Source organism: Glycine max, chromosome 15 (genome assembly GCF_000004515.6).
Source record: "Glycine max cultivar Williams 82 chromosome 15, Glycine_max_v4.0, whole genome shotgun sequence".
Taxonomy (NCBI): Eukaryota; Viridiplantae; Streptophyta; class Magnoliopsida; order Fabales; family Fabaceae; genus Glycine; species Glycine max.
The window spans coordinates 19532644-19545723 of NC_038251.2; the positions used below are offsets into that span (position 1 = coordinate 19532644).

Below are 13080 nucleotides of genomic sequence, written 5' to 3' on the forward strand. Positions count from 1 at the left end.
TTCCTAAGGATAATTACTATAATTAGGCGGACTATGGTCATACTAGTTGGAGTACAAGTGTGAGGTGAAGTCCCACATTGGGTAGAAGTGGAAAAGTTAAGCACCATATAAGTGAGGAAAAGACCCATAAACCTGAGCCTTAAGGTTTTGGGTTAAAGTATGGTATCAAGTTCCCTTATGTGGTTGCTCATGGCTCATTGGTGTAAATCTCCTCGTGGGTGGAGCGGCAGTGCAAGTACCCATAGCATATGGGCACTAAGGGCTACTATGAAATACTCGTGGATGATAATGACTTTCACTCGAGGGGGAGGCTATCGTGTGGAAGAGACTCACACTTAAGAAAAAGATTGTTGGAGTACAAGTGTGAGGTGAAGTCCCATTTCGAGTAGAAGTGGAAAAGTTGACCATATAATTACGACCGTGACCAAGTGGCAAAGTCTTCAAATCTTCATATAAAAATGACATCGCTTGTCCCCAAGAAATTGTTCTAGTTCTAAATCAAAACAAATTTTCCCTAGAATAAACTCATGTATAAGAAATCCCCATTTATTCAAAAGTAAAACTCACACATTTGGGCATTAGAAATTAACTCAGGAATTCATTAGGCTTATAATCAACATGCAAGTAGTCTCAAAAGAACTTCAAGTTCACTCAGCTCACTATCTCTCAGTGTTATACAAATAGAAAGTCATACTCAAGAACACAATTCAATAAACAAGTTCAAAACTTTGTATATCAATCAACTCAACTTAGATAAATCCCAAAAACTCAAAACAAGTAAGAAATATTAGGTTTGTAATAGGGCTATGTATGTAATGTAAGGTAGGTACTCAAAGAAACAGGCTAACAAAGAGTTCCACTCAATCATATGAAAACACTCAAAAAGCAAGAAGGAACTTTTAACTATATTTGCATCTTTCTTTTCTCCCAAACTTTTGATCCATTTTTCATTCTCTCTTTTTATTTGCTTTAATTATTTTTATTTTTATCAACCTATTTTTATTTTTAATTTCACTTGAGAGAAGTAGTTGCGATTTACTCTCTGGCACAACCTATAATATTATACATTAGTTCCCTCTTTTTTCCTCACATCAACCGTTAACATAATATAGCTCAAAGGACCAAAAAGAGATAATCATTCAGGCTCAAAGTGATCAAATAGGGAAAAACTTATCAAGAGATTCACAGGTCCTAAGCAACCTTATCAATGTCTCATCTTTTTAGAAAATTCAGAACTCATCCAAGGATATTCATGTCAAACACATAATAAAACAATGCTACTAAAAGGATCAATTCACACACCAAGAGAATCAAGGCTCAAAACTCATATATCTGAGGGTAGCTCTAAGAAATGGTTCATAGTCATATACATGCTAATGTTCCCTCCTAAAGAAAACTCTAATTACCCCAATACACACTATTTATTTATTTAACAAGGGAATAACTGAAAACACAAAATCCTAAACCCAAGAAATTTTCACAGTGATAGAACCAAAACAATGCAAAAAATCACGTATATCATAGAGGGTTCAAAGTTGGGGGAGCAATGATACACTTAATACATGTAATGTCCTCAATGCATCAAAAGAGAATAAGAACAAAATAAAAGACTGAAATAAAATGGACTAAACTAGTTTACTAAAATAACAATTGAACATAAATGTTGAACTAAAAAACTGAAAATGAAAAAGAAAAACCTCCTCTAGATAGAGGTGAACCCCAGAAGAAGCGGTCCCGTCCTACAGCTACCTTAGAAAATCCATCTATGCCTCAAAGTTGTCGTGAGAAAATCCATCCTTTTTTTTTTGTTTAACATATAATGAAAACAAATTGACCATGGTTGTAGCAGAGTCACTACGGTCGTCCTCAACTGACCTATGTGAAATGGATGACCCATGGTCGATTGACCACAACCGTACACGACACTGGTGCTAACTTAAAAGGAACAAGATATAGATATCTTCATTATTCAAAAGCATACACCAGAAGCAATAGGATAAGCAAGAGTTATGCAAAGTGCTTAGAAACACCCAATTAGAAGTTGCAAGTTCTAAAGAAGAAATGCAGGTGTTCATGAGTACAAACTAGCATAAGTCATTAAGTCCACATGAAGAGACAAAGTAACCTAAAGACAACAAGACTGATACATAAGCACTCTAGTCATCAAAAGCATCATCAGTGACATTCTGCAGAAGAACAATCTTCAAAAGCAACACCCATGACAAGCACCAAAAGATGTTATAAGGGTAACCACATAACAAAAAACACTAATAGCTACATTTCAAAATTCAAATTATGCTAGATGTATGCATAGAAGAAAGAATAGAGTGAAATAGTAAAAATTTGAGAAACTACAAGAAGCAAATTTTTATATATTTCTTAGCGTTTCATGTGGCAAGTTGACTGATGAAGCAGAACTCCTTCTGAATCTAGAGTTTTAGTGCCAACGAACATCCTAGAAGAAAATTCTTAGTTATCTACAGTTAGCTATTAATGGTTTATTTCGTTTATAAGACAAAGCTTGATTAAGAAGCCTCTAGAGAGGTTTGAAGCATTAGCCTAGACTATGCTAGCCTTCTCATAGTTACATAGAAGTGTTCCCAACACTTGCAGTGGAAAATTATGATCTATTTCGCATTAAAAAATATACCACAATAATAAATAGAGAAAAATAGGTTTGTGTACCCGGATGTGCATTCTTGAAGCAATAAATTTTTCCTCAATAGTGTGAAGACTTTACATGTATCCACACCAAGACCAATCTCTATCATCAACTCTTTGATGAGTGGAACTCTAAAGAACAAATCTTCTTTCTACTTTTTAAGTCTAAAACTAGACTTGAACTTTTCTAGTTTGTCTCTAGCGCAATTTGCCTTAGGTAGATGCTTCTATTTATAATGTTAAAGAGATATGGATTTAGGCCTTTTTTCAAAGAAAAAAAAGAAAATATTTTATTTAAAATAATTTCATATCTCTTTATCTTTACAAAAATAAAAATTATCTCATATCTTTTATTTTAAGAAGCTTCCTAATATACGACAAAGATATTTCATAATTAATTACTTGACTAATTACGATAATTAATCACATGATCTGATCCTTATATGTAGCAATAGAATATTGTTCTTATTTTATGGACAACTTCCACATTCATAAAATAATACTCTCTTTTTTATATTAATTATATTATTGGTGCTAGCAAAAAATATAATAATATTCCACTAAAATATTTATTTGAGTAAATTAAATTCTCTAATTTAATTATCAAATAAATTATTTTCTTTTACAAAGATTGGAACACTCGTTGGTGTGTGACCCCGTATGTTCAATACTAAATTGGTAGTAAATTAATCATAATTAATTTACTAATCAAGGAAGGTGTCTAACAACACTCCTTAACGTCCAGATAGCATGAAGTAACATCTTTTACCTTCAAGAACCAATATATAGAAGAATAATGTAATATTTTCTTATGTCATTTGTAGCTCAAGGTTAACTATAGAGTATCGTACTATTGTCAAACTCTAATAAGCTAACACATTCAATCAATGAATGACTTAAGAAACTCTTTTCCTCTTTCATTCAATTGCCCTAACTAAGGTCTTAATTTTATCATAGAGCTCAAACTCATTACCTAGATTTGATGAATTCCTTCTTGATTAATCACTAACTTTACAAGTATTTAATCATATACAATATTCATTCAACTAGTGCCCTAAGACATTAGGTGTCCGAAATTAAAATATAACAAATAACTTGTTAATTACTATGATAATCTCAAGTCAAAGGAAATTATTATATTTCTTCTTGAGAACTTTCTATTGACATATCAAGGTAATATTAACTATTAAGAATTCTCAATTAAGTTAGTTCAATGATGACATCCACATATACATCATCTATATATGCAATTTAATAAATGAGATCTATTAATCTTTATCCAATAAAAACCATTACATATATATTTATCTATCTAGATTATTGATGTCATATTCACAATAATCCTATCACTACTAGAAAAAGTTGTTTTTACGATGCTGATTTTAAGTCGATTGATAGAAAACCATTTTAGAAAGAAAAGCGGTGGCATTTTTGTAAATAAATACAATTATTCTAAGACGGTTTTACAAAAAACGCCTTAGAAACTACCATTCTAAGACAGTTTTAGAAAAACTGTCTTTTTCTTTTATGAATAAATAAATAGAATAGAATCTAGGTTTCAAAGTGGAGAGAAGAGAGCATCGCGCAGCTTCAAGCGAGTGATAGCCACAGCCATGGGTCATATGCGCAGTTGCAAGTTTGTATTCATTCTTTCATCTCTATCATCAAATTCCTTCTCAAACGAGCTCTTTCATGTCCAAAGCACGAACTGCGTTCCATTCCGCAGCCGCGAAAGCGAAGCATGTTCTCATGGACTTCAAAATCGATCTAGGTGGGTAATAGTAATTGCGTGTTTTTCCCTTCTTTTTTCTCTCGTTCTCTTTCTCGTTGCGTTATTATTGAATTTATTTTCTTATAGTGTGTGTGTGTGTGTATTGAAAAAAATAGACGACGTTGAATTTAATTTTAACTATTTGAATCTAATTTGTGTTTACGGTTTGGAATTATGGGAATGTCGTACTGATATATTCCCTTCTGTCTGTGGTGCTGATTTTTTTTTAATTATCAAAGGGAAGTATATTTGTTTGGTTTTAAATGAAGCTAGAGTGTGGAAATGAAAATTTACATCACGAGTGTTTGTTTGGATTAGCTTATTTTAGAGATAGTTGTTGGTTGAAATGCAATTTTGTTTTTTTGTTTTTGGCTAAAAAATATATACACATGAACTAGGTTCTTAAGCTTTGATGTGTGTCACTTTATGAAACTAATGAAAATTCGTAGTATTTGTATGTTACTTCCCTTAGGGAAAAGTTGTTTACTCATTTCTTATACAAAATTTTGAATGCAGGAAAAATAAAGTGAAAATTAAGTGACATTATTATGATTAATGAGAAAAATAAATTTTGTTTTGTTTTGAACCAGATAGGTGCTTACAGTCCAAAATGTGTCTAAGTCTAAGATGCTTAGCATAAGATCACTTATTTGTTTGTGTTATGTTTGGATACTTATTAGGCAAAATTGATTTTATTTTATTTTTGTAATGGGATGTTTCAGTTTCTTGATGAACTGAAGCATATAAAGTGGAGACCTCCACATATAGGAACAAAGCAGGGTTGGCAAGATAGAACAAACAACATGCGAAGAGGGAGAAAGGAAGTCGAAGTAATAGATAAAGTTGGCGATGTAAGCATGGCCTCTACTCCATTTTATGATGAAAATATGTACATCCTCAATCAATGTGAAAAATGATCTTGATGCCAAGCTAAGAAGATCTGGAACATTTTAATTCAATGATTTTATCTTCCAATTAAAAGTTTCTAAACCAGGCAGTTTTTCCAATATATTAGAAATTCTGATAATGAGTGCCAAGTGTCAGCTATGAGCATTGTTTTCAACAGGGTCATTCTGAACATGTCACTTTCATTACTCATAAGCTAGAAAAATATTTGATGCGTACATGGTATGCTTGTGATGAGTTAATACTCCATGCTTAATAATCTCATGGTTAACTGCCCGAGAACTCTTTCTAGTAAACTGAGCATGTTTTTTGGATTCAAATACACATATTGATTTATTTAATTATGTGTGATATAAAATATTAATCCAAGCTTCAGAAGCAATTCCCTCGGTTGAAGGCTTAACTACTGTGACCAAATACCCCATTCTTTTTATCGAATAAGGCAGGATTCTGTTAACCAAATTCTCGCAACTGAGATGTCTATTTCTTACTCTCAATTGGTTAATGCATTTTTTTTTCAACCCAACAGTAATAGCTGTTCAAATTTTCTTCATAATGACTAAAGCAAGAGTAGTGTAAATATTTGAGTGTCTTGTTCTTGTTATTCAGAATGATTTTCAGGTTAATGAATAACGATACAACTAGCCTATTAAAATTTTGGGCTTTTTGACCAAGTCTTGAGGGCAAACAAACTCGATCAAAGATTTTGTAGCTTCATCAAGAGGTTCGTCATCTGCCAGAGAGAAGGCAAACTTAAGTCTCTCTTTAGTGAAGGCTTTAGTGTTGCGTGAAAAGGAGGACAAACTCACCTCTGAGTTTACTAGTGATGAGAAAGTTGTGTTTTTGATTAATTCATTGTTTGATCAAGGTATATGAAATTTAGGTGGCCTGCTGATGATATAATTACATCAATCTTTATGTTTATACTTTTTGGGCACTTTATTCTGTGATGATCTTCCACATCCTTCTGAATTGCCAAGTTGTTTACCAAAGTTTATATTTTACATCTACTCGTTTATGGAAAGATCCTACATGAATTTCTGTTCTACAATTTGTAACTTGAACTAAAGTAGTATACGGTAATGTCAATACATTACTTTCTTAATTGTTACCTGCTAAGCTAAATGAGTGTGCTTTGAATTATTTTTTTTTACTTACACAGCTGAGAAAACATTGGTCCGAAGAAAAACATTTGCCTAGAATCCCCCCAGATGACATTCAAGATCTAAAGTCATGTCTTCTGTATCAACAATTTCAAGTAATTAATTGTTGCACCTCTCGAAAAAAGTGCCATATTATTGCCACTGAATCTCTAGACACTATGGTGATGGAAGCCAATTCAAATGCATTAGAGTCAGCAAACTACACGGGCAAAATTCCCCCTCCCCATCCCTCCTCTGTCATATGGCCTTCCACACTGATCACATAACATGAATCTCTTGAATATCAGGTGTATTTAGAGAGAATTCTCAGAAAACCAAAAATTGATGCTTTTGCAAAAGAATTGAAACCACATCAGGTTATTTTAGTTATATGGTATCTTCATATATTTGGAAGTAATAGTCACTATGCCTCAGCTTTTACATTTCCCACAGCAAGCTCTTCTTCCAGACATTTTCACTGTGCTGGACCGCGCTATGATTGAGCACAATCTTTTGAGTGCTAGCAAACTGTATACTAATATTAGGTTTGGGAAATTATACTATCAGTTTATTTCTTATGTCTAGATCATTTTAACATTATTGTTATTAGGTTACATGCATTTTAAGCTCTGTGTGCCTCTCTTGCATTTTAAGCTCTGTGTGCCTCTATTGATCAGGTATAAATAACAATTGCAACCTCTGTTTATAAAAGTATTCTAAAGAAATAGAAATAATAATTGAAGGAATCTTCTTGTTGGATTGCTGTATGGGAACTAGTAAAAGGGTATGATGTAGGAGGAGAGTTTTTATATGTTCTCAGAGTGGGGAAAACATTATTGTAAGGTTTTTAGTAGACATGGCAATGGGGCGAGGCAGGGACAGGTATTGTCTCCCCAATTCCCGACCCCGACTCCCCCAACATGTCCCCATACTTGTACCCGATACCTGACGGGTTAAAATTTATTATCTCATCCCCATACCCGTTGGGTATCGGGTATCCCCGACCCCGTCCCATACCCGATTTAAATTAGAAAAATATTTTTTTTGTAAAGAACATATTAAAAATTTGATTTTAGAAAAAATAAATTGACTGTTAAACATTTATTTTTAACTACTTATATATTAATAAATTTATTATAGCGCATGTGTCTACAAAAATCGTTAAAAAAAGAATATTAAATTATGTAAAAAAATTTAAATAAAAATTCTAGGCCTTTTGATTAAATTATGTAAAAATTCTAAAAATTTCAAGTGGCGGGGCTGGTCCGGGTTCGGGGTCGGGGCAGATGTAGTAATCTCATATCCGTACCCGTATCCGACTTTTGATTATTGGGAAAAACCTGAACCCAAACTCAATATGGGTTTTCTTGTCATGTCTTGTTTTTAGTTTCTAAACCTCTTTAAAAAGTTATGGTCTATTTTTATGATTTATTGCAGATTGAGGCTGTGATACATTTTGACGATGACACTGAAGAGTTGCAGCGATGGGACCAGCAGGTAATTTTGTTATAAACATCTAATTTTGTAGGTGGATTAAATAAATAATCAGTTAATCTCACATGCTCACATCTGTTGCAGCTACATAAAAGTTGTGAAAATTTCAGTGATATATTATAGCACACATTTGAATTCTTTCAAAAAAAATTGAATAGATAAAAGTCTGAAAAATTAAACATTCTTTCCAATTTTAATCTTTCTTGAATAATGAATCTCATAAATAAATAAATAAGTTGGCTGAACATGGGCCTTCAACTTGGTTGGTCCCTTGGCCAGGAATAAGCTCATATTTCTAATATCTTTGGCATGTGTCCAATGTGGTTTATGTTTAGCCTATATACTACATTCCCTTTTGAATATTTAGAGAGAATTTTTATATCTTCAAAAGAATCGGTAAATATAATATGTAATTATAGTCTCCACGAATTTGAGATCATTGCACGTTTATATCCTCCTTGTTGGTAGAAAGTTAACTTTCACTTCAATAAGCTTCACATTTATAAATATAAATAGCATTTTATGCATAAGATAATTTGGTCAGTCCTCTATACTAGTTAAAATGGTTGGTGTTAGTCATATTTGGTTGAGCTATCATTATGCCCATTCAATAGAGATTTGTTAAGCATTTTATTCATAATTCCACCATTTAGGTCCTTTTACATATTTTTGCACTCATTTGCTGGTATAATATTTAGTTTTATGATACATTTTAGTTCCATTAGTTAACTTAGCTTATCAGCTTCAAGCTCCCCCTCTCAAAAAAGAAAAAAAGAAGCTTCTAGTTCCCTTACTTTTTTACCTTCTAATTAACTTTTTAATTTCCAATCAGTTAATTTTCTAGTTTTGTTAAATACCCCCCAAAAAATTCATTACCAAAAAAAATACCCCAAAATTAAGAACTCTCCTCTAATGGGAGGTTGCGTGATAATTAATAGTATGCAATATTGTAGGCATGTCTGAGTAAAGTGATCGATTCAGTGGCCATAAGTTTCAAAATTTAATTAATGTCAAATTTACTTTCTTTGTTGATGGTGGTGGAAAGACTTGAATACCATTTTTAAAGGATTAATAATTAGTTGTCAAAATGGCCACTAATTATGTTCAATTGACTCCAATAATTTATAGAATTGAACAATCATCAGTATATATTAATTAGACTAATTCCAATACTTAATGAATATCATTAATAATTTTCTCAATTATTTAAATTTTTAACTATTTTCATGTACTAAAATATTTTAGTTAATTTAAAAAAGATAATAATTTTTTAATTCTTAAAATAATAAATATATTATTTGATGACTTCCTTGATAGTACATTTAAATTAAATTCTTATGTTATATTATTTGATTATTCCAAGTAACATTTAAATATATTATTTGCATTTTTTAAGAACCTTTTGACCCATGCATTTTTTTAATACGTTGTTGTTCTAAGTAATAATGCTTCTTATGTTAATTAGACTAATTCCGAAGCGACGGTCGTGCTCCTCCTTGGTCGCATACTTCTTCCCAAACTCCGCCTTAAAGCTTACGAAGTGGTGCTCCACGTTTAGCAGGTGATCCTCATCCTCTTTTCCCGCCGCTTCGCCGACGGCATCCGACACCACCTAACGGATTAGGATGTCATCAGCGGCGTTGGCCACGACGATGAAGAGGAGGAGGAGGAGGGCCAAGAGGAAGGAGTAGCGAGCTATAAGGGAAGTCAAAAGGGAGAATGGATTGGAGTGGTTGGATTCTTAAAGAGAGAGGGATTTGGAGGGGGGTGTAAAGAGAGAGGGGTTTGGTTTTGGTGAGGGAGAAGAGAGGAGGCAGGACTCGGCCATGGTGAGAAAAGTGATAGACATTTACGAACAGGAGTGAGTGAGTGAAGGGTTTAAAATGTTGAAGACGAAGAGTCACTGAGATAACGATGGTGTTTTAATAAAACCCGTCGTAACTTTTATGACCAACACACATTCTAAGACGCTTTTCAATAATCGTCTTAAAACGTGTGTCCTACAAGGCTTTTTTCAGTAAGATAATTACAAAAATATCACCGGTTCGTTTTCTAAGACAGTTCTAAAAAAAGTGTCATAGAATGACTATCGTAAAAACACACATTTCTAGTAGTGTTAGTCCACTATAATTCATTATACATGCTAGTTCATATATATTTTTCCTCATTACTTATTAATGACTAAGTCATCTTATTATCGACGGTCAAATTATTAATGATTAAACCCATTATATTATCTTCGAGTTGAGTTCAAGTGAACTTAACTCATTGTATTATATAGGACTTCTTCGAGGTCGTCAATAAAATTTACTAATGAAAGTTTTACAAAGAAACTTTTAGCTCACTATAGGTTGTCTACTTATAGTAAATTTTTGCTCTTACAATAGGCTTTTAGCTCAACGTAATAGCCAACAATCTAAATAATTAGTAAAACGTCACTCAATTACATAAGATTTCTTTGAGGTTGTCAATAAAATTTTCCGATAAAATTTTTACAAAAGGACTTTTAACTCCCTATAAGTTGTTTCTTTATAGTAGATTTTGGCTCTTACAATAGGCTTTTAGCTCAATGTAATAACCAATAATCTAAATAATTAGTAAAACCTCACTTAATTACTTTACGAGTATTTTGTTATATATTATTTCGTTATAGCAAAATATGTGACTCACATTATAGGTAAAAGTTAACGTCTTTTTGGAAGTCATATGAAGTAATAAAACACAACTTTGTAAGGACTTGTTAAGTTTCCGGTCTCAAGAGTCAAAACAATCACTTTTAGTTTATTCATTAATAAATGAGAGAAGTTAAATATAATAAGTTTAGTGGTAAGTAAGTTTGAGCGTAGTGATGGAACAATTTTAATAACGTCGACAGTTTGAATATATATATATATATATATATATATATATATATATATATATATATATATATATATATATATATATATATATATATATATATATATATATATATATATATATATATATATATATATATATATATATATATATATATATAAAATTATTTTTTTCTTCCCATATATAGTTTTATTACCTTTCAGTCCCTATAATTTGAAAGTGATTTTTTAGTCCCTATAATTTATTTTAATTACTTTTTAGTCCTTATTAAAAAAAATATAAAAATAATTAGTTACAAATTAGTTATAAATTATTAACTATTTTTTTATTACAAACTATATTGCAATAAATTAGTTACAAATTACTTGTTAATATTTTTGTAGTTAATTTTAATTGATAATATTACTCATATTTTGATGGTAAAGACCAAAAATGAATTAAAATATAAAATATAGGGACTAAAAATATCACTTTCAAATTCTAGGAACTAAAAGTAAATTAAAATGCAAATTATAAGAACTAAAAAGATCACATTTAAATTACAGGAACTAAAAGAGAATTAAAATATAACTTTAGGGACTAAAAAAATCACTTTCAAGTTATAAGGACTAAAAGATACAAATGGAAGAGCTATATAGACCAAATGAATAATTAAACCATATATATATATATATATGAAGAATTACAAGGAAGATTAATATCAATTTTTAAAAAAAAATTAATGTTAGGGGTGTACACAGATCAGTTGGGTTAAGTGTGACGAAACCCATGATCCAATCCAATCAAATTTGAATGAGTTAATTTGAGTCGATTTTTAAGAAAAAAAATTAAAAATGAAAACCAAACCAAGTCATTTGTAAACGATTTGGATTGTGTTAAGTCAACAAGCCAAAGCATTTAAATTTGTTTGTTAATTATTTTTAAAATTCAATATTTTTTATAAGTTAACATTTTTATTAAATGGAATACCAAATACTATCTTATAATTGTTACTTGTAATCAAATAGTGAAAAAAAGATCAAGGAGAAATCACATTGTTGTCATTGTCATCACTTATGCTAACATACTATGTTAAACATAATTTAAAAATTGAAATATAATAAACAAGTTCAAACATCACACCCACGAAGTCAAAAAATTCAAAAAAAATAATTAAAAATATTCCAACATAGCTTGAAAATTCCAATGTTCTTAAATAGTCAAATAAGTAGTGCAATTGAAAGTTCAATTATATCTTAAATAATTTGAAACAAATTAAAAACTAAAATAGATGTTATGCAACCAGCTGAGAGTTGAAATTTTGATTTCATGAGAATAACTAAGTAAAAAATCATGAGAATTGAGAAAAGAAGATACACTTTCACTCTTAGTTACTTAGTATTATAATAATAGTAATTGATTTTTTTTAATTTAAAAATATATATTATATATAAAAATAATAATAATGATAATAATTATTTAATACAAAATAACGGGTTAATGTGTCATTCAATGAGTTAGCGGGTTCATATATGAAAATTTGTGACCTGACCAAAAACCCAACATGTTTGAGTGAGTTGGGTCAAATTTGATCTAAATATAAAAAATATCCAACCCAAATTATTTAGATTGATTTATGTTAATTCACATTCGTAAGTGACTCTTATACATGAACATCCCTAGATGATGCACGAAAAATTACTTAGATCAATTGTTGCAAAATTGTTTCCTTTCAACCAAATGTCTTACATTCAAGTATTGAATATATCACATGTAATCTATAAAAAGAAAATATAACTATCTCCAATGTAGTACACTACGTGTGGTCTATAAAAAAATAATGCAAAGAAAAAACTCAGAAATAAAAGATATAAAGGTAAATACATAAATAAAAAAAAATAATATTTATATTAAAATTATTTATAATCTTTTAATATGTTTTCTATTTTATATTTACTATTTTGACATATCAGTTATTATTATTATTATTTTCTTCTCATATAAGTACATATATTTAAAATTAATAATTCATATTATTTCAAAATGATTGATAAATGAAATAAGAATTTTCTTCAAAAAGACCGATAAAAAAATTAAAAGTGAAAGTAATATGAAAGAAAGAGTACATAACGATGTTGCCTATGCTTCCAAGACAAGTAACATTTACTTATAACGAATATTTGAACCAGAATTATAACTAACAATCACGGGCGTACAAGATTAAACATAATTCCCAAGATTAAATAATTCAAACATTTGATAACTTAA

General features: G+C 30.4%; 1 long non-coding RNA gene across 3 annotated transcripts; it reads left to right on the forward strand.

Annotated features, from left to right (window-relative positions):
* The first annotated feature begins 4177 nt into the window (after nucleotides 1–4177).
* Nucleotides 4178–10129, forward strand: LOC100783398 (uncharacterized). Of its 3 annotated transcripts, XR_005888633.1 has the most exons (5): nucleotides 4212–4432; nucleotides 5155–5283; nucleotides 5948–6206; nucleotides 6501–7977; nucleotides 9440–10129. It is a non-coding gene; the product is annotated as an uncharacterized lncRNA (long non-coding RNA). The 3 variants fall into 3 exon arrangements; XR_005888632.1 differs by having other exon boundaries at nucleotides 5948–7977; XR_005888634.1 differs by having other exon boundaries at nucleotides 4178–4432; nucleotides 5155–7977.
* Nucleotides 10130–13080: the final 2951 nt, after the last annotated feature.